General features: G+C 38.2%; 1 protein-coding gene across 1 annotated transcript in view; it reads left to right on the top strand.

The window, feature by feature from the left end:
- The first annotated feature begins 9371 nt into the window (after nucleotides 1–9371).
- Nucleotides 9372–21572, top strand: part of si:dkey-237h12.3 (teneurin-3) — a 224460-nt gene continuing 212259 nt past the window's right edge. The window contains exon 1 of the mRNA XM_061250968.1: nucleotides 9372–9823. The gene's annotated coding sequence lies outside the window, so the exon portion shown is untranslated. The remainder of the gene's footprint in view (nucleotides 9824–21572) is intronic.

Raw genomic sequence — 21572 nt, 5'->3', positions numbered from 1 at the left:
TTTCATAAACCCAGCTGCAGGTCATGATCACCAGCATAATCATAGCTTCACATCTGATAATTATGCATCAAACAAATATATTTTATTAAATCCATCTGTCAAGCACAGAGTGATAGTACATTAATATGCCTGTATAAAGAAAGTTTTTTTTGCACTTTAATGTCAAAAGATTAAAGACAACAGCGCTTGTCATTGAATTTGAGCCTCAGATATTCAGATTGGTGAAAATGAAGTCATATACTGTATTTGCATGGGTCATTTTAAATATATCCACTGTTCAAAATCATACTTCTATATGTCACTCGGGGCCTGATTCACACTGGCTCATTACTTTGAAATCAAACTGTGAAATCCAGAGACTTGAGTCATCAAAGCTGACCAATCAATGACCCACAGATGTATAAACTCTAGGGCTTGGCTATGCTCTAGCGGCTATTACTCCAATGATGATGTACTGCTGAGTTCAAGTTGGTGAGAGCTACTCTTATAATTGTAATTGTTATAATATCAATTTGAAACCTTTTTTTGTGGCTTGGCACAAACATTTTGTATTGTCTTTTTGTTTTGAGAAAAGTGGAAGGATACACTTCAAGCCCATTCCTGGAGTCTTCACAAGAAACCACAAAATATTTCCTTTTTTTTTTTTTTTCACGCAATTCATTAGGTTTTCTCTTTGCTGTTGGATGAATTGCTGGGTTTGAGAGAAATTACTGGCCAATTGCATGCCTTTTATGCAGATAATACCACTCGATGAAAGCAGTGTTTTGATCTGCTGAGGATAATGCAGATATCGGACTGGATTCAGTGCTAAGAGTAAAGCTGTCCTCTGTGATAACTTCATCCCAGCGTGAGGTTGGACGTGGGGGAAATTCGGGACGCGGATTAAAAAATGGCACTGCCAGAGTATGGCTTGGCCCCCTGCTGCGCTCCAGCCTGCGTGCTATAGACGGTGGTTCTGATCCGTTATGGTATTGTCTGACTTTCTCTCTCACACAACTAGAAAGGAAAGTTGTCTCCAGTCTTTTTTTCTGGAGGGATTAGCTGGCTGCCACCTTTGTCATTCATGAAACATTTTCCTATCCAGTCCCTCTAAGGGATGTCATTTTAATGCCATCAACTGTTATTTTGTATGCGTTGTAGTTCGCCCCTTCTGATATAAATTCAAACTCCCATGTTTTAGAAGAGCAAACTTCTCAAGGATCTCAATTCCTTTGAAAAGAGGAGTCTGGAATTCTTCTTTTGTTAGTACCTAGTCATAAATTCCTGGCTGTTTAACATCTCCTATTTATATATATATATTTATATATATTTATATAAATATATTTATATATTTATATATATTTATTTTACATATTTTTCTTGCTTTATGTGTTACTTTCAGGAAAAAAAAAGAAAATTCCTTTTGACGTGACACCAGCATAAGAGAAGGAGGCAGAAGAGTTCCAGGCCTTTCCATGCTATGTTAATAAATAACCACACCCCTGATAGTGTATCCTGGATCTGCAACTTAAGGTCATTCAAAATGTCTATCGCAAATCAGAATAAATAAATAAAAAATATTTGTGGCTTTCCAGGGAGATTACCATAAAGCACTAAGTTCTATCCCGCTGTAAGTATGCAGGGGCTCTCTAAATACCCAATTCAATAAAGTTATCAGCAAGCCACAGACATTTACTCAGCAGGCGGCAGTGGTCACCCACAGGATGCAGGGACAGGTACAGCAGACAGATTTCACCTGAGAAAAATACCTTCTAAGAGTACTGTAGACTCTGTAAAAAAAAACCTCATATAAATAACACTGAATAGTCAGGTTCTAGAGGTCTTACAACTTTAGCATAATGAGTGAACTGTCTATCCAATGTATTTAAATAAGGAGCATACCAATCAAACGGTTTGATCAATGCTTATTAAAATGGGGGATAATTCATGATGAAACATGTTTGACATTTAGCGCCTTCCGCACGTTCAAATGACAGGAAAGACTGGGAAATACCACTGTCTTATCGCTACGCTGCAGAGAAAAAGAGGACAAATCTCTCTACAGTGAGCTCTGTTCACCATCTTTGAACAGTACAGCGACTGCAGTTTGATATACTGTATGTTCTCTGTTTTATTTTATATTAGCACAGGTAGCTTCGCTTAAGCATTATGTGTAAATATGTGTAAATGCTCAGTAACCTATTAAGGAAGAAATTTCTCTGCATCTCAAGATGAGAGGATGTAAGCAATGTTTATTTTGCTTTCCGTTTGTCAAACATGTGATAGGGTCAGTAGAAATACAAGAACGGTTTACATAATATTCACTCTATTCCAAAACACAATTTTCTATAAAAGAAATGTGTGTTTTGAAAAGTTTCCTTCATTCCTTTAAAAGTTACCTGTAGTTGACAAGAGCATGGGTCCTTGTTATTGTTTGTGATGCTCAAGAGTAGAATGGAAATGTTATCCTCACTACCTGATTACCCTAACTTTATAAATTGCATGAATAACAAAAATTATTTAAACTTCAAAAACCCTAACCGATGTATTCCCATTTTCAAATTTTCATTGAGACTTGTTTGTTGATTAAGCTTTTTTATATATTACACATGTTTGTATTATAAGGTAATCAAATCTGGTATGTAAATAATCCATCCATTTTCCAATAGTCAGTTGTATGTATTTCTCAAAAAATGAAGTTCAGTCTCCACAAATGCAATTACCTTTGATGATCTGTACTGAATGTAGTTCTCCGCCAGTCCTTTCAGGATTCGAGGCCCTTTCTGTTATATGGAAGATTCTCCGCTCTGGAACTATGTGCCCCTGCCATCAACAAGCCCATTTTCCTGGAAAACGCTCCATACATGCAATTACAAAATTGCATCATTTCAAACTTGGACAGATGTCTCCTAATATGTTCCAAATCCAATCACCCTGGCCTATTGTCTGAATAATGCATTTATAGAGAGAAATATTATGAAGCACATGGAGAAAGTTAATGGTCTCATGGTGTCATCAACATTATATATTTATTTATATTCCCACTCAACGTATTTACTTAGGGAATTCCATTATATATAGAACATTGCATTCTGGTCTTTTGCCTGGACTCAGTCAACATTTGTCTATAATTATAACGTACCAATACATATGTTTGTCAAGTTCATTTTGCTGATTGCTCAACTTGCCAAATTGTATTTGTGGAGAAAAAGGGCACTTGATTTAGTTTGTAAATCAAAGTTAAGAATAAATGTGAGTTAAATCCTGAGCTGTGTGCTGTCTGCCATTTAGAGTTCTCTGTCTGAAATAAGTATCTTTATCATTGCAACTTCACATTTGAACCTTGGACAAATGCACTATGACATTCAGTTGTAGGTATTGTTGGTATGTGATGGTTTCTATTTCATTGAAACTGAAAAATCGTATGCATTTAAAGTGCACAGATATCTGCAGAATAATTAAAATCCTGAGTGGTTTAGTCATGCATAGAGAATCACTTCCTTTGTGAAAAGCTGCTTCATTTTCAGTTGTATTGTTGCCATAGTTATTTTAATAAAATCAGGAAGCACCGGCTTATAATTTCTGACAATAGCAATACTGTCATGATTTTATTATGATGCAATGCAGAAATCTACAATACTTGGTTAATTGTTGTTACCATGCCATAATTCAGTGCTAAAACATGGTAAACATACCTTTTGTACAAACAAATCATATACACCTGCAATTTTAACATCATCGTTGAAGATAAAGTCTCATAAGATGGGGGGAGGTGCAACATAAGATGGCGGGAGAATTTAAGAACAAGTTCCAATTACTGCTAAATTTGAGTATATTTACATAGCAGTCTAGTATTGACATCAGGGCTGTCCAATCCTGTTCCTGGAGATCTGCCATTGTGTAGGTTTTCACTCCAAACCTAACAAAGCACACCTCAGTCAACAGCTAGAAATCTCATTGAGATGATAATTAGAAGAATCAGGTTTGCCAAATTAGAGTTTAAATGAAAACCTAGAGGACTGTAGATCTCCAGGAACAGGGTTCGGCAGTCCTGATTTGTATGTATAATCAAATATGTATTTAGGGGAAAGAACTTGCTCTTAAATTTGGATCTACTGTAGCTAAAGCAATTTACAGTAGTAACTGGCAAATGCTATTGACAAATAACAAATAACAAATAATTCTCACTTAATTATATATTTTTACCTAAATGTATGTCTTTAAGACTGTATCCACTAGAAAATCCAATACTTACAGATTATACAATATATTACTCTATACTCCAGCGATTCAGTGCTCCAAATAGTTAATGTGTTGTTAAACACTTGCATCGATTGCATACCTTTAAAATAACTGGGAAGACATCAAAGTAGATCCTAAGGGTTTCTAAGTAGGTCCAGGTTTTTTGCACAGTGCTTGTATTTTTGTCTTAAAATGTATTACAGTAATGCTGTGTTTTTGTTGTATTCACTGAGGAGTATGGCACCTGGCCACATACTGTATAGCCTCAGAACATTACAAAATGGATGTTTCCTTCCTTTAAATTCCATGGTGATATTTGGACCCCTTCCAGGAGTGTCACACATCAACTGCCCCATTTTGCTCCAGCATGCCAAGTGACACAGTGCAATGGAGATTATTATTATCTGTTTTTTATTATTTACATTTAGCTGTGCATATGATAGCTAGCCTGGAAATGAATGGAATGTGAAACTAAGGGAAAATGATTATGATGCTACTTTTGTCTGTATTGATTTCTGCTGCTGCACTCAAATTGCAGTTAATTAAATTGGCAGCGATAGCATGCAATTAGCATTGTAATGTCGTTTGACAGTCATGGGTTTGAAATTCAATGAATGCTCCACTGCCTCTGAATAGGTTTTGCACACCTATCCATACTTCATGTAGCATTACAATGTAAGCATTTATTTTGCTTGTTTGTGTACTACCATTGTTTAGTTGTACAGGTTGCAACACTGAAACTGGATTTGTGGATAAGTAGTCCAATGCATACACTCACTGAACACTTTATTGTGTACACATAATTATTCATGTGATTATCTTCAGTTAATGTTCACATGAACCATCAGAATGGGGGAAGAATTTGATCTTTGACCATGGAATTATTGTTGGTGCCAGACAGGGTGGTTTGAGTATCTCACAAACTGCTGATCTCCTGGGATTTTCACACTCAACAGTCTCTTGAGTTTGAAGAGAATTGGGGAAAAAAACTAAAAATATGCAGGGGGCAGCAGTTCTGTGGGCAAAAATGCCTTGTTAATGAGAGAGGACAGAGGAGAAGGGCCAGACTGGTCAAAGCTGAAAGGAAGGTGACAGTAACACGAATAACCACACATTACAACAGAGGTATGCAGCAGAGCATCTCTGAACACACAACACGTCAAACCTCACAAAAAAGTGGCTAGGCGACAGCAGCAGAATACTAGAAATAAGTCTAATAACTACCTAATTAAGTGCTCAATGGGTATACATTGAGATACAAAGTCTCATTGACAAGGGTGACCTAGCCAAGAGGGCAGCAGAGAACATATATACCATTACATGCCATTACATTCAATTAAAACATTGCATACAATTTCAATACATTGGGTGAGCCTATACATTGTGGTGGTAAAACAGAGCACCAACAAATCTTTGAAATGGGTAAGTCTGCAAATGTTCTCATACTACAATTATTACAATGTCTTCTTGTAGTTTACATTATTTCCCCAAATTGAGAGATTACAAAGTTTCTACATTGAAGCCATATCATCATCATGAATAATTATGGGGAAACACGTAATCATTTAACAGATTAATTACATCATCACAATGATGTCATAAGAAAATGAACATACCCGGCTGCAGAGACCAGCCTGAACAATAACTGGGTGTCAGTGGGAATTGGGCACTTCTGCCTGGCTGCATAGGTCTCTTAGGGGCAGTGCCATTATTCAAGCACTGGCAATGAATTACACTGTCTCCCAAGGTGCTTCCCACTATGTATTATCACACGCCACTATATTACAGTCATTAATATGTCTTTGGTACTACTTGCTTTAAACAACAGCTTTTTCACAAGGTGCTTTTAAATAATATTCCCTTCAAAAGCATTGTCTTCGGTGTGTGATATTGTACATTAAGTGCTCCAAAGGAAGACTGTTGTTTCTGTGTCTATTATTCAACTGGTTAGGGAACTTTACTCTCTATATTCCATCCAAGTGAATCTGTTTGTTTGTTACTTTACTGCTCAACCTCCATTTTATGTTTAGGGTCTATTTGATCCAGTTCAGTGTTTGACATCTCTTAAAGAACAGTAAAAAATGTATTTTTAATCTTAATACTGTATGATTTTTCAAACTTTGTGGGATTAAACGGTAAACAGGACATACTGTAAGTATAGTGCCATGTTTTCCAAGGTGCTGTACAAACTTTCCATACAATAGTGTTGTGTGGTGTTAGCTTTACCCTCTGCAGCTGTACAAAATGTAAGTATTTTTATTTTGATCTTAGATTTCTTTGCGGAAATGGCACTTTCCCATACAGCTGTCAAACCTTCACTTACCCCAGGCTCTAAAATGAGATGTCTCTCACATTTCTTTTATAATTATGGATAAAAGGCTTGTCATTTGGGAGAAAATAAGACAACATACAAAGTGTCAAAAATTTTAAAATTACTTTCATCAATTCAAACTGTTGGGGTCCATTTGACCCCAAACATTAAATCTTAACATAATATGAGGGTTAAACAGTTTCAGAATGTCATGTTCTCTGTGACTGCATCTGTACACCAATCAGTGCTCTCAGTCTCCCTTCCTTGACTTGCTCATACTGTCCCTCCAAACCCCTGATATTACCCTCCATTGGCACAAAATGTATTTGTTTACGCTTCAAGTGCTGGTGACTAAATTTACTGTCCATGTTCTTCGAAGAGATTTCATGAGCAGGCTGAAGCTTTTCAGAAGAATGTACACAACTGCTGTGCAGTTTATCTGTCAACCGACAGGCCTTATAGCCACCAGCCTGCCATCCCCAGCACTGCCGAGACACTGAATGATATTTCCAAGTGTAATGAAAAAAACATTCAAAAGGAAATGCACTATAGTGATAAGGTATAGGGGGAAAGTAATAAAAACAGGACCCTATAAGGGTATACAGTAATTCATTGTAAAATATTGACATGGTATGTTTTCATAATGTTACATCATGCACCAGGTTTAGAAACCACTGAGAACTTACCTGCTCCCGCTTGCCTGTTGAAGTGATTTGGCTCAGGAGGTAAGAGCAGTTGGCTGGTAGTCAATCCCACATGCTCTGGATAGAGGTGCAATATAAATGCTTGCATTTCGTTATGTATTTTTTTCATTATATGAATAAAGTGACCCATCGCACTTGTTATGACTCCCATAATGCAACACAATGGGCTCTGGAATCTTCCAGAAGTGAATTACATGGATTATGCAAGGCTGCTGATGTGAAATTACGTTCTTGTATTATAGACATGTTAAGGTTTTTTAAAAGGAATTAGTAATTAGGTATGTTTTCAGTGATGTTTTTACCCATTTGGCTAGAAGTGAACACAAGAGTATGATAATAGCTGAACAATCTATAATGTAATTACATTTTCAGGAAATGTATAGCTAAATAAGAACATAACGTTGACATGTACTGTGCTCTTCATATGTTCTTCATCATTTATTTATTTGCCTCTGACCTCCACAATTTGAGATTTGTAATACAAATCTGAACACACAGTGAGGTCTGTAAGTATTTGGACAGTGGTACAATTTATTTTTGCTCTGTACTCCAGCACATTGGATTTGAAATTGGGAGTATATGCATATCAATTGATCCGTCTAGGAATTATGTCCATTTTTATACCTAGGCTGCATCCAAAACCGCGAAATTGCCACCTTCTTAAGACAGGATGGAAGGCATCAAGTGCCATCCCATTCCAAAGTCTGCAAAAAAACGTCTAAGTTGCCTTCATTTTACCGATTTTGAAGGCAGTAATGTTGTATCCTTCACCGGGCAGGATACCACATAATTCTTTGCGATTAACCTTATGCTTCTTACTTCCGTTAAATTAATGGCGGGTGAAAACAGCGGCGGAGTTCACAAAAAGAACTGTCAAAGAGCTTATCCTCAAGTGTAAGTGCACAGTGAGCTCGATGTATAAAAAGGATGTAATTCCTACATGGATCACCAGATTTGGATGTAAATACCCTGAAATGAAAGGCGATAGTCTTTGCTTTGCATTCATATCCAATGTTTAATTTGAAATCCAACGTTACAAAGCCAAAAGAGTAGAAATCATACCACTGTCCAAATACTTATGGACCTCACTGTAAGTGCCTGCATGTTATTTCAAACATGAAGCCATGGCAGTATATATATTTTTCAACCCTGCAAATTAAGAACATTTTTTTCCCCCATGTCCCTACTGTGTCCTGCCAGCAGAACACGTCCAGCATGAGGGAGCAATCTGTCTCGTCCCTATTCTCTGTGCCGAGACTACCCGGCTGGGGTGAGAAAACAGCTCTTGTAGCAGGGCCTAGATACGGATCTCCCATGACAGTAACACGGCGCACATCTAGGCACATCTCCAGTTACAATACCCTGACTGTGTCCCTGCCAGTTGCATAAGGAATCAGTCATTTCCTCAGCCAGTGTTTGGCTTCTCGGTCCGGAGTAAGTATCCTTTGGCTTTCAGCTGGCCCCTAAGCTGTGAATCAAACAGCAGTCTATTTGGAGGTAACATGGTACTCTCTGCAGAACACTCTCACTCACTCAGCTCCGACCGGGGTGCAGGTGCCAAGCTACTATCACCAGTCATTTTGCTGCATTTGTAAGCCTATATGTGTTGAGGCTGAGCAGTTCTTGTAGCCTTTTTTATATCTGATAATAAGAGATTGTTTTCCTTTTGAATGTAGCCTACTGATGATCTCCAATATCCTGCTATGCATAGGTAAATGCATTTTATATATGAGCACACTGTTCGCAAGTATTAGTACAGTGCCTTGGTTAAAGTAAATAGCATTAATATCCTACTATCCTAGTGTGAAGACCCCAAATGACAGAATGAAAAGCTAATGAAGATCTCTAAGTTCATTAACGTTTGTAATCAGAAGCACACAGACGTCCTCATCAGGGCAGCGAACGGTACGGTACCATTCATCAGAGTGAAGTGTTGGTCATGGATGACCCCTAAAATTATTACCAATGGTTGTGGACACACTGATTGGACGCAGCAGGGGGAACACTGGCGCTTCACATTCGCCAGCCCTGAAAAGCGGGAGATACTTTAAAGCCACTTAGAGGGGGAAAACGGTGTAACCATGCCTTCAATGCTGAAATGCGCGCATACCCTCCCATTCGCAGGAAGAGATGTTCCCTGTAGTGTGCGGCGATACCTTCAGTGTAGTTCACAGAAGCTGGGGCTTCTAACGAAATCGTTCGTGTAATTTGATCTCCCCGTTTTTCTCAGTCGCTGTTGGTTGGTAGGGTCCTTGGCAGTTGCACATGTGTGCTTGTCACATTCGGATTCTTTATCCCCGGAGTCTATGCTTTCATTCCCGAGTCCTCTCGTTACGCTCCGCGTGTCCTGTGTCTGCATTCCAAAACCCGTCCGCACTCTTGCTCGCAATCTGCCCTGACATTCCAAAAAAAAAAAAAAAAGCGGAAGCTTAGGATAATCAGTTTGACATAACTACTGATCGCGAGAAAATAATTATTACTGCCGATTCAATCATCAGCGAAGTGCGACGTTTCTAAGAAGTTGGACCATCTCAGTGAAGTTTTGTTACAGCTGATGACAATTGGATGCTTAACGATATTACATCAGGTAAGGCCCTTGTTTACTCGTACTTCAGAAGTTATAGTTTCCTGCTTAGGACTGAAAGTACTTTTATTAGGTAGTATTCTATATTGTATTTTGTGATCAGTCGAAGTTGTTTTCAGGATGTATATCCTGTATTTACATTAATAAAAAGACAAAAAACATTTGAATAAAATTATTTAAAAGAAAATGGTAGACTTAGGCTACTAACCAGGCATGATGTTTATTTACTGAAATAATTGTGTGCGTCTAATTTAACATCGGTTTGTATAGTAGCCAACCTTGGCAACCGGCGGTTTAACAAGTTCATCGAGGTATACGTTCCATTTCACTGGATAAACATCAGTAGAGGATAGGTCGTAGTACAGTTATCGGCAATAACATAATCTTTCTTCTATGAGCGTCTACCTGATTTCAAATTTACACTAAGACAAGTTCCTCTTTGTAAAAAGGCCATTTTTAAAAACATTGTCCTTGCCGGTGTGAATGTTGAATCCGTAGAATTGCTGAATGTTATAATGCTTGCACGCTATCCATTCGCAGCTGTAGTTTCTGACGTCCCACAGAATTCACCTTTATGGTAGGCTCGCCGACTCATTCGCTTCTACACAACTTCACGTTGTTTCCTAATTCCGTGTCTTTAGTCAGCTGATGGGTATTGTCTTGTTTACATGGACTATCGAACGACATGAAGATAACGCAAGACCAATAATAGTGGTCTAATATCCTACCCGTGAACAGGGAAAGTTGGCGAATGCAATGGTCCTTGTATTTGAGCTGAAACTATATTAAAAAAAATTAAGAGATAGCCTACTTACCACTGTAAAGGAATTGATGCAGGTTAATAGCGTCCTTGATTTGACGCAAATAGCAGACACTGTCAAAGAAAAGAGTAAAGACAGTGAGTGATATACAGTTGCTATTTCCGCAAGGAATCAAATAAAATATAACGGCATATAAAATGCAGTTCTTTATTTTGACTCAAGGATAGCCTACTTGGAGCTGGATAAAGGCAACGAATTTGCAGTGCGTTCCTTTAACAGATTTGCATACTTACGTATGGCTGTCGACCTGTAGGAAGGACATTACATGATAAGCAGGCAATTATTAAATTATCAATGAGAATCAACACTGCGATCTAAGACGGTATTCAACTGACGTTTCATTATTTCATTTTTTAAAAGTAATTATTATACGAAAGACGTGTAATGCAGTTCGCGTACAATATTAGAGGTTTCTTTGCAATCCCACGTATTTTCCACTGACCTATGCGAGTTATACAGTGTAGCCTACTAATAATGAACTGCAGTTGATACATCTTGCAAAAGTACAACCCTCTTTGCATCGAGATCCCTTCCCAGAAATTGCAACTTTCTTTAATTCAAATGGTATTAGAGTATTTTCTGTCTGCTAACATTTATGTAAATAACGTGTGGAATTTATTGTTTATGTTAAAAAAAGATGTGGATTTAGACATTGTGGAGGCTGAACAATGTATATATTTAAAGTTTATATAATCAATTACCTGTAGAGTAAGATAATGTATACAGCCATCACAATATGAATGGACAGTTATTGTTATTTTCAATATGTTAGTAACGTATGATGGTTAAGATCACAACATGGTCGGGTTCCCAAAACTTTGATGCGGCATACTGTACTGGATTGCTACAGCTAAATGGGTTACCTGAGAATCAGTTAAAGTTGGATCAAATATTTTTGTAACATTTGAAACTGTACTTGTTCCGAAATAGAACTTTAAAAATAGACTCACCTTTGCCATACAGGACATGATGCCATGTGTGTATGTTTTCTTCACATCGAGCATAACCTGCTTGAAATTGTTTCTCTTTTATTAGTGGCCCTCGGGTGCTACTCCTCCCTGCTAATGCAGTTGTATGACATTGTCCAAACAAAAATACCTAAGATTTCCCAAAGTCTCATCTTTTCAGTACTCACCCGGCATGAATGCAACATGAGCCCTTGCAAAAAATCTGCCCTTGGGCAGGACAAAGGAAACAGGTCTTTACAGATACAGCCACTGTATAACCTACAGTCCTACTCTCTCAGTAAAAAAAGGTTCTCTGGTTTGTCTCCTTAGAGGAACTCTTTTTAGTTCTTTATGGAACCCTCTGTCATACTGTAGGTGTGAAGTGTGAAAGCTCACAGACAAAGAACCATTTTGCCCAACAAAGAACCCTTTAACAAGATTGCCGTCTTGCAATCACAGTGTTCCTATTGGAACCATTTTTTTTGAGTGTATGTAAACCTAAAACCTGGCAACTGCATTTGACATTTGAGCACACAAAGCCTTGTTTGGTTGCGTAGCAATTGTAATAGCATATATGCTGTTAAAAGTTGTCTAAATCACTCAATAAGCTGTCGCTCTATTGTTTAATTTTTCCTTGACATTTCATGTCAACTTTGACAATACTAACGACAGCATTCTGCTTAATTGCATTGTTATAAACTGATTAATTGAACTGTCTAATAAACCCTGATTTATTTATTTCTGTAAAAGGCATTACCCTTATGAAGCTGCCCCTTATAATTGAGATTAATGTTCAAAGAAATGGGTTAGAGGATTGAATTCATTTTATGAGCAGTTGTAATCAATTTGCGATGTAGTCTTGCACTAAGGCTCACCCTGTGTCCAAAAACTGTCTTATTATTTCAAATTAACTTATTTGTGATTGATAGGAGCACTTTTCAGTTGTGAAATGTCATTTGTTTCACAATAGGAGTGCAGTGATCCTTTAGAAGTTCTGGGCTGGAACATACATTTACAATAGAAAAAATATTATTTATTAATGTAAAATGAAAGCTTACTTGGTGCCATTTCATTTTGAAGTTGTTCACAGGTGAGACTTGCTGAGTTATGCTTGCTGTATGATAATTGTACATAGCCTCTGTGAAGTCAAGCCCTGCTCTGCCTGCATGAATATTTAGTAGATTCACATTTATCCATACCTTTCAAGTACAGGAATTTGTATTTACCGGAAACCTATATTATGTAAGATCTTTAAAATTCTGGTTGAGTTACTTGAGTGATTTTCTTAACCCAGAATTTTTTTTTTTTAAAGGAATTGTTTTGTGCATAGATATAGCTTTATGTAGAGCATTTATATTAAGCAAAATCTTTCATTTTAGAAGAAGTGAACATTTTAGTGTTGTAGAATTTTATCAGTCAATCAGTAGACAGGCTGATTAGATTGCTTGTTAAACGTTATTCATCCATGAATGAAGGTACGAATAAAAAAACTGCCTTTGTGCTCTGCAAAATGAGACATGAGGCATTAGACTTGAGGAAAAAAATAGAAAAAAATAAATACAGCTTGGGCTCACTTTCAATTCTACAAAGAAACATAGAGAAAGACTGGGAACTGGAAATGGAATTCCAATTTATGAAGTTCACTTGTAGCCATCTTAAAGCTCAGTGATTTGGAGAGTCCTACAAAAAATACAATGGTGTAAGTGGAGTTTCTTTCATTAACCATAGAAATCCCAACATAGGAGCTGAAAGGTCAAAGGTGAACAATGTTAAGATGGAGCACAGCGTCCTTCCAACTTTGAGCATGCTGATTGACGAATGAACCCCAGATGTGAAGCTATGTCTTTGCCCTTACTGGACATTATAGCCAGCAGGTTATTTATCACTAAAATCCATGCCATTCTTCCTTAAAATGCTAACCATCATCTATCATTTTATATACTGTTCCATAGCAATTGTACTATTTTTAAATATGGACAGTATATGCATATTATAGAAGAATAATAATATTCTAACTACCCATACAAACACAGTGCTTGCACAATATTACTAGCTAACTACTCAGAGTGCTGTTTTGAGGCTAAGTGATCTGTTCCATGCAGGTAGTTCTTAATTTCAGCAGAAGCATTCAGTGGGATCATTGGATATATGACTTAGTAATAGTAATATGGCAAATGCAAAATGCACTTTAGGTTAGAAGGTAAAGATAAATGATTGAACTTGCTTGCTATCCAGCATTCTTGATGTTAGCTGGCTGTGCTTCATGCGTTCAGCCGGAGATATTATCTGTTGCAAATGCCGCCTTGTGTAATTGCATTGCATATGCATGGTGGATATTTTCTTTCCGACACAAGGAAATACACATTATTTTATATACCAGATGAGCTTTGGAAGAAAATTGTAACTCACTCATGAACCTGAACAGTTGAAGCAAAGATATGTTTTGGGCAAATTATTTTGGTGTTCATTTCATTCAAAAGAATGCTGTTGTCCAAAACAGAAACATAACAGAAACAGAGTGGCTTCCAAAAGCTGCTTGAGTAATTATGTTATAACGAATAACAAAGCAGAACTCGGAACAACACTCCACTCATTTCATCCTTTCTGTTTAGTTTGCAGATTCGTGCATTATAAGCCCTGAAAAAATACACAGCACAAACAATTACTGTCTGATGTAGAAGTATACCTGTAATTAACCTTCATCTGTTTATCTGTCCATCCATGTCTCTGCTGTCCCTTGTGTGTATATCCATTTCTGTGCTGTGTTTGTTCATTTAGTTAAATTCCTCTAGAATCTTTATATGTGTATACACAATATTGATTCATTTTATTTAAGTCTTGGAGATCATTATGAAACGGTTTATGAAATATACCATGTATAGTCCCTTCGCACACAGTTTTAGCGATCTGCTGAGCTTATGTGGCAGACGTGCTCTGCATGTGTCAAATGCTTGGCTGTTTCTGTGAAGACCTATCCGGGAAGACTGATGCAAGCACCTGTTGTTATTGCAAGTTAAAGGCATCCGCTCTGATAGCGGCTATCGTAGTGGTGACACTGCTAAACGAGTAGTGACAAGTCAATAATGATGGCAGCCTTTGGAAAAAACTGACATGTGTGGCGCACACGTGGGTTTTGTGAAATTCCGTATGCTAAAACGGGGAAAAAAATAACAATATTAAGAACTGCGGCAAGATGGCGCAGTAGCCAACACTGCTGCCTCGCAAAACGGTGACTCTGGGTTTGAGTTGCGGCTCACCTGCATCCCCCCGCGTGGAGTTTGCGTGTTCAGCCCATGCGCTTTCAGAGCCGTGACCTGGGGACTACAGATGAAAATGTTAGCCTATCTGGCTAACTCTGGCTCTTTTACAGACATGTTATTCATGTGCATTGTCCCTGTCAAAAAGTGAAAAATAATAATAACATGCATACATAAATACTTGCATCTATACACATGTATTTACAGCATGTATGCACGCACACAAACACACACGCACACACACGCACACACACACACACAGATACATAGCTTTTTTAATATTACTCATCACTGAGTAAGTCTTTGAGCACAGTCAGGTCGGTCATTAGAAAGTGGGTAGTGTGTTACGGCTCCTGGGCGGTGGCTCGGTCAGGCTGTTCCTCAGACTTGAGCAGGCGGGCTAGGACAGAACGTGTTTGGAGAACCACTGTGAGGCAGTGGTGGATTTGGAGGAGCTACACTGGTCGTTTCACAGTGGGAAAATGCCATTACTGAAAAAAACATGAATCTCTTTGCAGGTTTTGGAAGTAAAAATAGTGAGATTTTGTGATAAGATGATGTACAGTCGGAACAATTTAGTCTATATGTAAGGAGTTACCCCTCAAACACAGGGCAGACAGGCTGTGTGAGCTACAGGTATGACATTTGTGGAATGGCTTGCTCATGATCTGCAAAAATGGAGAGATTTGGCTTTTGAAAGTGTGAAATCGCAGTACCTTGAGGTATTCTTGGCAGTCCTTTGCATGGACACAGCAGATACATGATTGAAAGGAAAGCTCTGAGTAGACCGAGCAGGTATTACATTGATCTGAGATTGAAAGGCCCATAGGACCTCCAGTGATCCTGGTGAAGGCAGTGCCGCATTGATTTACTTACATCTAGGTAGTAGGCCAAGTGCTTGATTCTTTTGCTGAGGCTGACATGCAGTTACACACACACACACACACACACACACACATACACGCACACACACATGCACGCACACACACACGCACATGCGCACACACACACACACAGGCACGCACACCATAGAATGAAATTCAGCACTGGTTAATGACTGTATAGCCATGGCAGTGTAAAACCCAGTGTTGTTTTTGCCACTTGTCATATGCAGTCAGGATTGGTAACTGTGTCAAATATCTTTCAGCAGTACTTACAGGTTTTAGGTTTGAATTGTTTATGCCAGCTGCCATATGCCCATATATATTGTGCTCCGGCCAAATAGTTGAAGGTAACAAAATGTATTACATGCAGGGAAAAACTAGGTTGCTGCTGGAAGAAGTGGTGTTAGTGGGCCAGTAGGGGGCAGTCTTTTCTCTGGTCAAATAAACCCCAATCCCCCAGTACAGTGATGGGGACATTGGACTGTAGGAGACACGGTCTTTCGGATGAGACATTAAAGCAAGCTCCTGACTCTCTGAGTGCGTTTAAAGGTCCCATGACAGTCATCGCAAAAAAAGGGTTCCCCTGTCCCCCTGGCTAAATTCCCAACGTGACTTTCTCTTCCTGTCTTCTGTATAATCGCCCCCTGTTTTTATTAGATTTAAAAAAATGATCTCCCTATCCACCTCAGCTGATGTGTGGTGCGTGTTCTGGTCCAAAATGGCTACTTTGCATCACCCAGGTGGATGCCAAACATTGGTGGTGGTTGAGGCGAGATCACTATATACAGTTTGGAGCTCCATAATATGTGGAACAAATATATTTTTTGGCTCTGTACTCCACAAATTTCAATTTGGGAAAAATGTGTCTTTGACCCAAGACTGAAATATTTATTTGTGTCTTATTTTGTCGTAGCTTCCACGCAATCCTCTGAAATGACCTTTTATCTTTCTTTTCAGGCATATCGCTGGCTTCGAATGTCAGAATTGTATCTGGTTTTCTGACTCTGGGTGATGGGGAGGAAATAATCAAAAAATATTGGGCATTTTCCTGGAATTCTTGTCTTGTAATCTGAGAAACTGGTCCCAATTGGCATCTCCTAAAGAACCAAAGTTAACCAGTTATTTTCTTGATTAAACTAAACAGTGTTTAATGGAGAGGTGATGTTTTTCTTTTTTTAATATATACGTATAACAAGTGCATTAATAATGTTAATTAAAGGACAATTTCAGTTAAATATGAACCTTTACAGTGTGAAATAATGTGGCCGATCTATAAGACAAGGCTTCTCACCTCTGAATTGCATGCCTTTCAGCATTTCATATGCAGATGGCCTAGAACTTTCCCCCTCCTGTTATTATGCAAACCAGCCCAGAAAGTAGCCAGTCCTTCTCATAATAGCAAACTGAGAAATTAAAGAAATGAATAACTCTTTGATTAAAAGCTGATAAAAGCTGTGTACCGACAATCTTCCTGTGAGTGCACCAGTGTGTGGTTTGTACATAGACTTTTTTAAACCCAAGTGAAAGCTGGCTAACTAAAATTAATAAGAGAGAGGTTCAATTATCTCTTCAATGGAGGAAAAGCTATATGATATCTTGTATTTGTAAGATGGTTTCGATAAGTCATGTATGGTGGTATTTCATACACATAATGACTCCTATAACCTTACATGACCTAGGTGGGTGATACACCTTGGTGGTGGTTGAGGCAAGTTTCCCCCTCTTAACTGTAAAATTTGAGTATCTAGAAAATTATTTATCTACCTATCTATTACTGTGAAATTAGTTTTCAGATTTCAGTTTGTGTACTGTAATTACCTGAATTCGACTGGCAAACACACTACAGAGTTTTCTCATTCCAAACGGCTAAATGCAACTCTTGTTGCTTTTTGCTGAATCCCCTTATACTCCATGCATGAATTATTGTTTTATCCAAATGTTCCACAGAACAATGGGTGTCTTTTGAACTTTCTCGTCCATTGCAGAATTGAGAGGTGGAACAGCATTTGTTTTTTTTACCGTAGATTTAATCTACATACGGTCTCCTCCTTATTTTCAAAGAACTACTCACGTGATCTGTTCTTTATGGTTTTTGGAAACAGTTCAGCAAGTGATGAACAGATCCTTTTATAACTAATCATTTTATAACTAGAACTGAACATACTTGTGTAAAAATCAAAGTAACACAACATAATTCACCTCCCTTGCCCTTATTTTGAGGTCATACACACAGGTAATAAAGGTTCAATTATTCCTGCAGATTACCCTCTTTGTGTTCGTTTTGGCAGGGAACACAATGCAGGTAAAATTGGACAATCTGAACATGCAGCGTTGAACATAAATTATTCAGATTGCGATGGAAATGTGCGACATGAGGTATAGTGCTTTTCAATTTAGCCCCACTTCTCGATACAGCTTTCCTGATTAATCCGCAGATTGTTGCTGCCTCATTTTTGTATATTGTTCTGTTGAATAGGCAGATTTCATAAGGCATGTTTTAAGCATGTCAGCCGTGGATGAAGGCGATATGACGCAGTGGTCATGGTCTGCTGATTGCTCAGAATGTCCTTGAATGACTGCGTCAACAGAGGCTGCCCGTGTTTTTGCAGTAATGCTATCAAACATTTCCCAGCTGTGGCGAATTAAATCATTCAGTTATGGTCCTGATATTCACACCAGAATCACAGATTTTTTCATTTTACATTTTAAGATAAAAAAGCTGAACTTAAAATAAATTTAAAAAATCTCTTTATCATAAGGTGTAGTGAGGAAAAAAATAGTCAACACGGGAGAAATTAAGTGGGATGGGAATAAAGCAGGCATTTCATACCGATATGAAATAGTGACTACCCTTTGTCATAATTTTTATCAGTCCTGGGACCTGGTAGGCACAGTGCATCATGAATAAGTAAACTGCTATCGCTGTGCGGATTTACTGCACAGCGCACAATGGCTCAATTCTGCAGGGTACCCGGGGATGGAGTTTAGGAATATGCACACTTCACTCTAAATCACCCAGTTAGACGTTCATTCTCAGCAGATTGTGTAATTTGTCATGTTGGAAACAACTTTGCAGGGAGTAGTGTCTGCTGATTTACACATATATGGGCTAAATACAGATGTTTCGCAGATGGTGCTCAAATTGCTCTGTTTAGAACCGGCTTCGCGGAAAAACAACATGAAGTCCAGGCCGCAATTACATTTTGATTTATTTTTTTATCGAGGACGATACAGGGTAGAAACCCCATTTGTCACAGCGGTTTTTAAGCTTTGGATCATCTCCAGCGCAAAAAAAGAAGTGGTCTCAGTGCTCTTTTTGGGTAAAGCAGGACAGATCCAAATCGTAGAAAAAAACAGATCTCACCCATAACGCCTAGAAACAGGATGTCACATTGTTCATTGAAGTGTCCTATTTTCCACAGTACGGAAGAATAAACTGACACGTCATTTCGGAATGATATATTACCACCTATGATGTGCGGGCCTGCCTTAAACAGAATTCATAAGTAATGTGTGTGCATGTTTAATGAATGCTCTAATTGATATTGTTCTACTCTGATGAAAGTGTCCGTGTTTCGTTGGCGGCAGTCTGCTTTAGTGAATGTGGAATGAGGCTGTCATAGTTACGGCCATCTGACGGGCTCCGTTCTCTCTCGGTGAAAAGCCTGTGAATGTCCCCCACCCTCGCCCCAGCCGCCCTCCTCTCACCCTCCTCTCACCCTCCTCTCACCCCCCCCGCCCCCCCCTCTCCGTCTGCGGTGCATGCCCAGGCACATCCCGTAATTAGCCCGGTCTTTCTGCACACACAGACTGCTCAGCACCCGAAGGCAGGCCAGAACACTCACTTTCGTGACCGGGTTCATTTTTAAAGGTTCAGGGCACTTGTTGTGGGCAGTTATTGCACAGATTTTGATCCACTATTTCTATGATTTTCGTTTTGGCTGCAGTGTTACAGTATGTAGGGACACTGGTTTTCTGGTTGGTAGGCGTTCTTGCAATATGAAAGATCCTGTTTCATGAATTCTCTAATATGACCATCAGTCTAGGTTCATAGTTCTTTCTTTTTTTTTTTCTTGTTCTCCTAATTTAAGTTTTTCTTTTACACTTATGTTCATTCCAAAAAATATGATTAAAAAAGAATAATGTCAGACTGTGCAATAAGTACGCCAATCTTATGTACAAGTACGCTCAAAAGGATGCCTTTGAAAGGAAAGAGTGTGACAGGTTTGAGTATAAAATCAATACGGCAGTTGTCATTGCAATCTTGTATTCAGTTCTTACAGATTGTTGCAAATTTTTAAGAAAAGTATTTTCTTTCATTTCATAACTGTTCTAAACTTTTTATTTGTCAATGCTGCCCCTGTATCTTAATACAGCATTGGATTGATTGTCTCTGATTGAATCAAAGTTGCTTATGATGGGCAACATCACAGTGAATGGTAGTCCTTGTGGTCTGTACGTTTATAAGTTGCCTGTTTTTGGTAGCGTCTTTGTTGTGATTTTTGTGACTTTTTGTGACTCCCCTCGGACAAAATTGGTGGAAAGTGTTGATCTGTCCAATGTATCTTTAATTCCCCCCACCCCACCTGAAAAAACACCAAAATGAGACAGAATTTGAGCTGCCAGCATGAACTAACAGTACTGAAAATATAAGCCTTTCATAATTTTGATAATTGTGCCAGTCTGTGATCCCTGGCTTAGTTGAAGGAGGAGGTAGATATTTTAGTGAATCAATTAGTATGAGACGATTCTTCTTTTTTCCGGAGAACATGACATTGTAACAGAGATGAGCAGTAAACAGTCCCACACACAGACATATTTTTAAAAAGCCAATTAAATTCAGAGCTCTCATTTCCATTATTACATCAGCATATGTTAAACAGTATTCCTCATCCCACCCAATTACAAAACAACCAGTCAATCAAAATGTAATTGTCATCGCCTTAAAATTATAATTTACTGTAACAGGGCATTTGGCAGTGTCCATTTTGTGCAGTTTATTCATTGTGATTGAATGTCCTTTTTCATTCTATTTGTTGTGGTCTGTACAAATATGGTTTCATTCCAGGTCAGTCAATTGCATTTTAATGTAGGGCTCTTAGCAAAGGAATTGTCACAGAGCGTAGTCTGGTAGTTTAATTGGATAGATGTAGAGCCGCATTTGTTCTTGAGGGAGAGCTTGAGTGCCAACATACTTGTCACTTTATTTTTTCCAGTATTTATAAAGCGTTACACAATGTGCTGCATACTCAGTGATGATAATATTTTCAGTGTTGATTGTGTGCAACCAAAACCATATTAAGTAAACCGTCTAGCACGATACCGGCATTGTGATTAATCATAACGTTATGTAAGCTGTTCATTTACTGCGTATCTCTTTTATCATTGGTCCCAGCTGGCACTTCTTAGTCCTCCATATTCATATTCGGTAACGGCAAACGTTTGCTTTCTTGAAGATGAGTCATCTCCTGTGTGTTCACTACATATGTATTCAAATGAATACGATGACTGTCCTGTGCAAAAATACTTGACAATAACATAATAACTCAAAACAAACAAACAAACAAACAAACAAAAAAATCATAGTTCCTGTTGTTTAAACTATTTGAAATCAGTACCCCTTGAAGAAGTCATTCACTTGTAAAACTATTTGTCGTTACTCACAAAATACAAATCTGCAGCATACCGCATGGGCACAGTGATGTTGTAGCATACTCAAGAAGAAAACATTTAAAACAAAACAGAGATTTGGGTTATAACTTTATATGGTGCTTCTAAATGAATAGAAAAAGCAAGAGGATGCTATATTTGTGCTGCACTTGTTGTACATTTAAAAAATCTAT

The sequence above is a fragment of the Conger conger genome, chromosome 8, assembly GCF_963514075.1.
Source record: "Conger conger chromosome 8, fConCon1.1, whole genome shotgun sequence".
Lineage (NCBI taxonomy): Eukaryota > Metazoa > Chordata > Actinopteri > Anguilliformes > Congridae > Conger > Conger conger.
The sequence above is the reverse complement of the archived record's forward strand: the minus strand, read 5'-3'. Positions and strand labels throughout refer to the sequence as shown.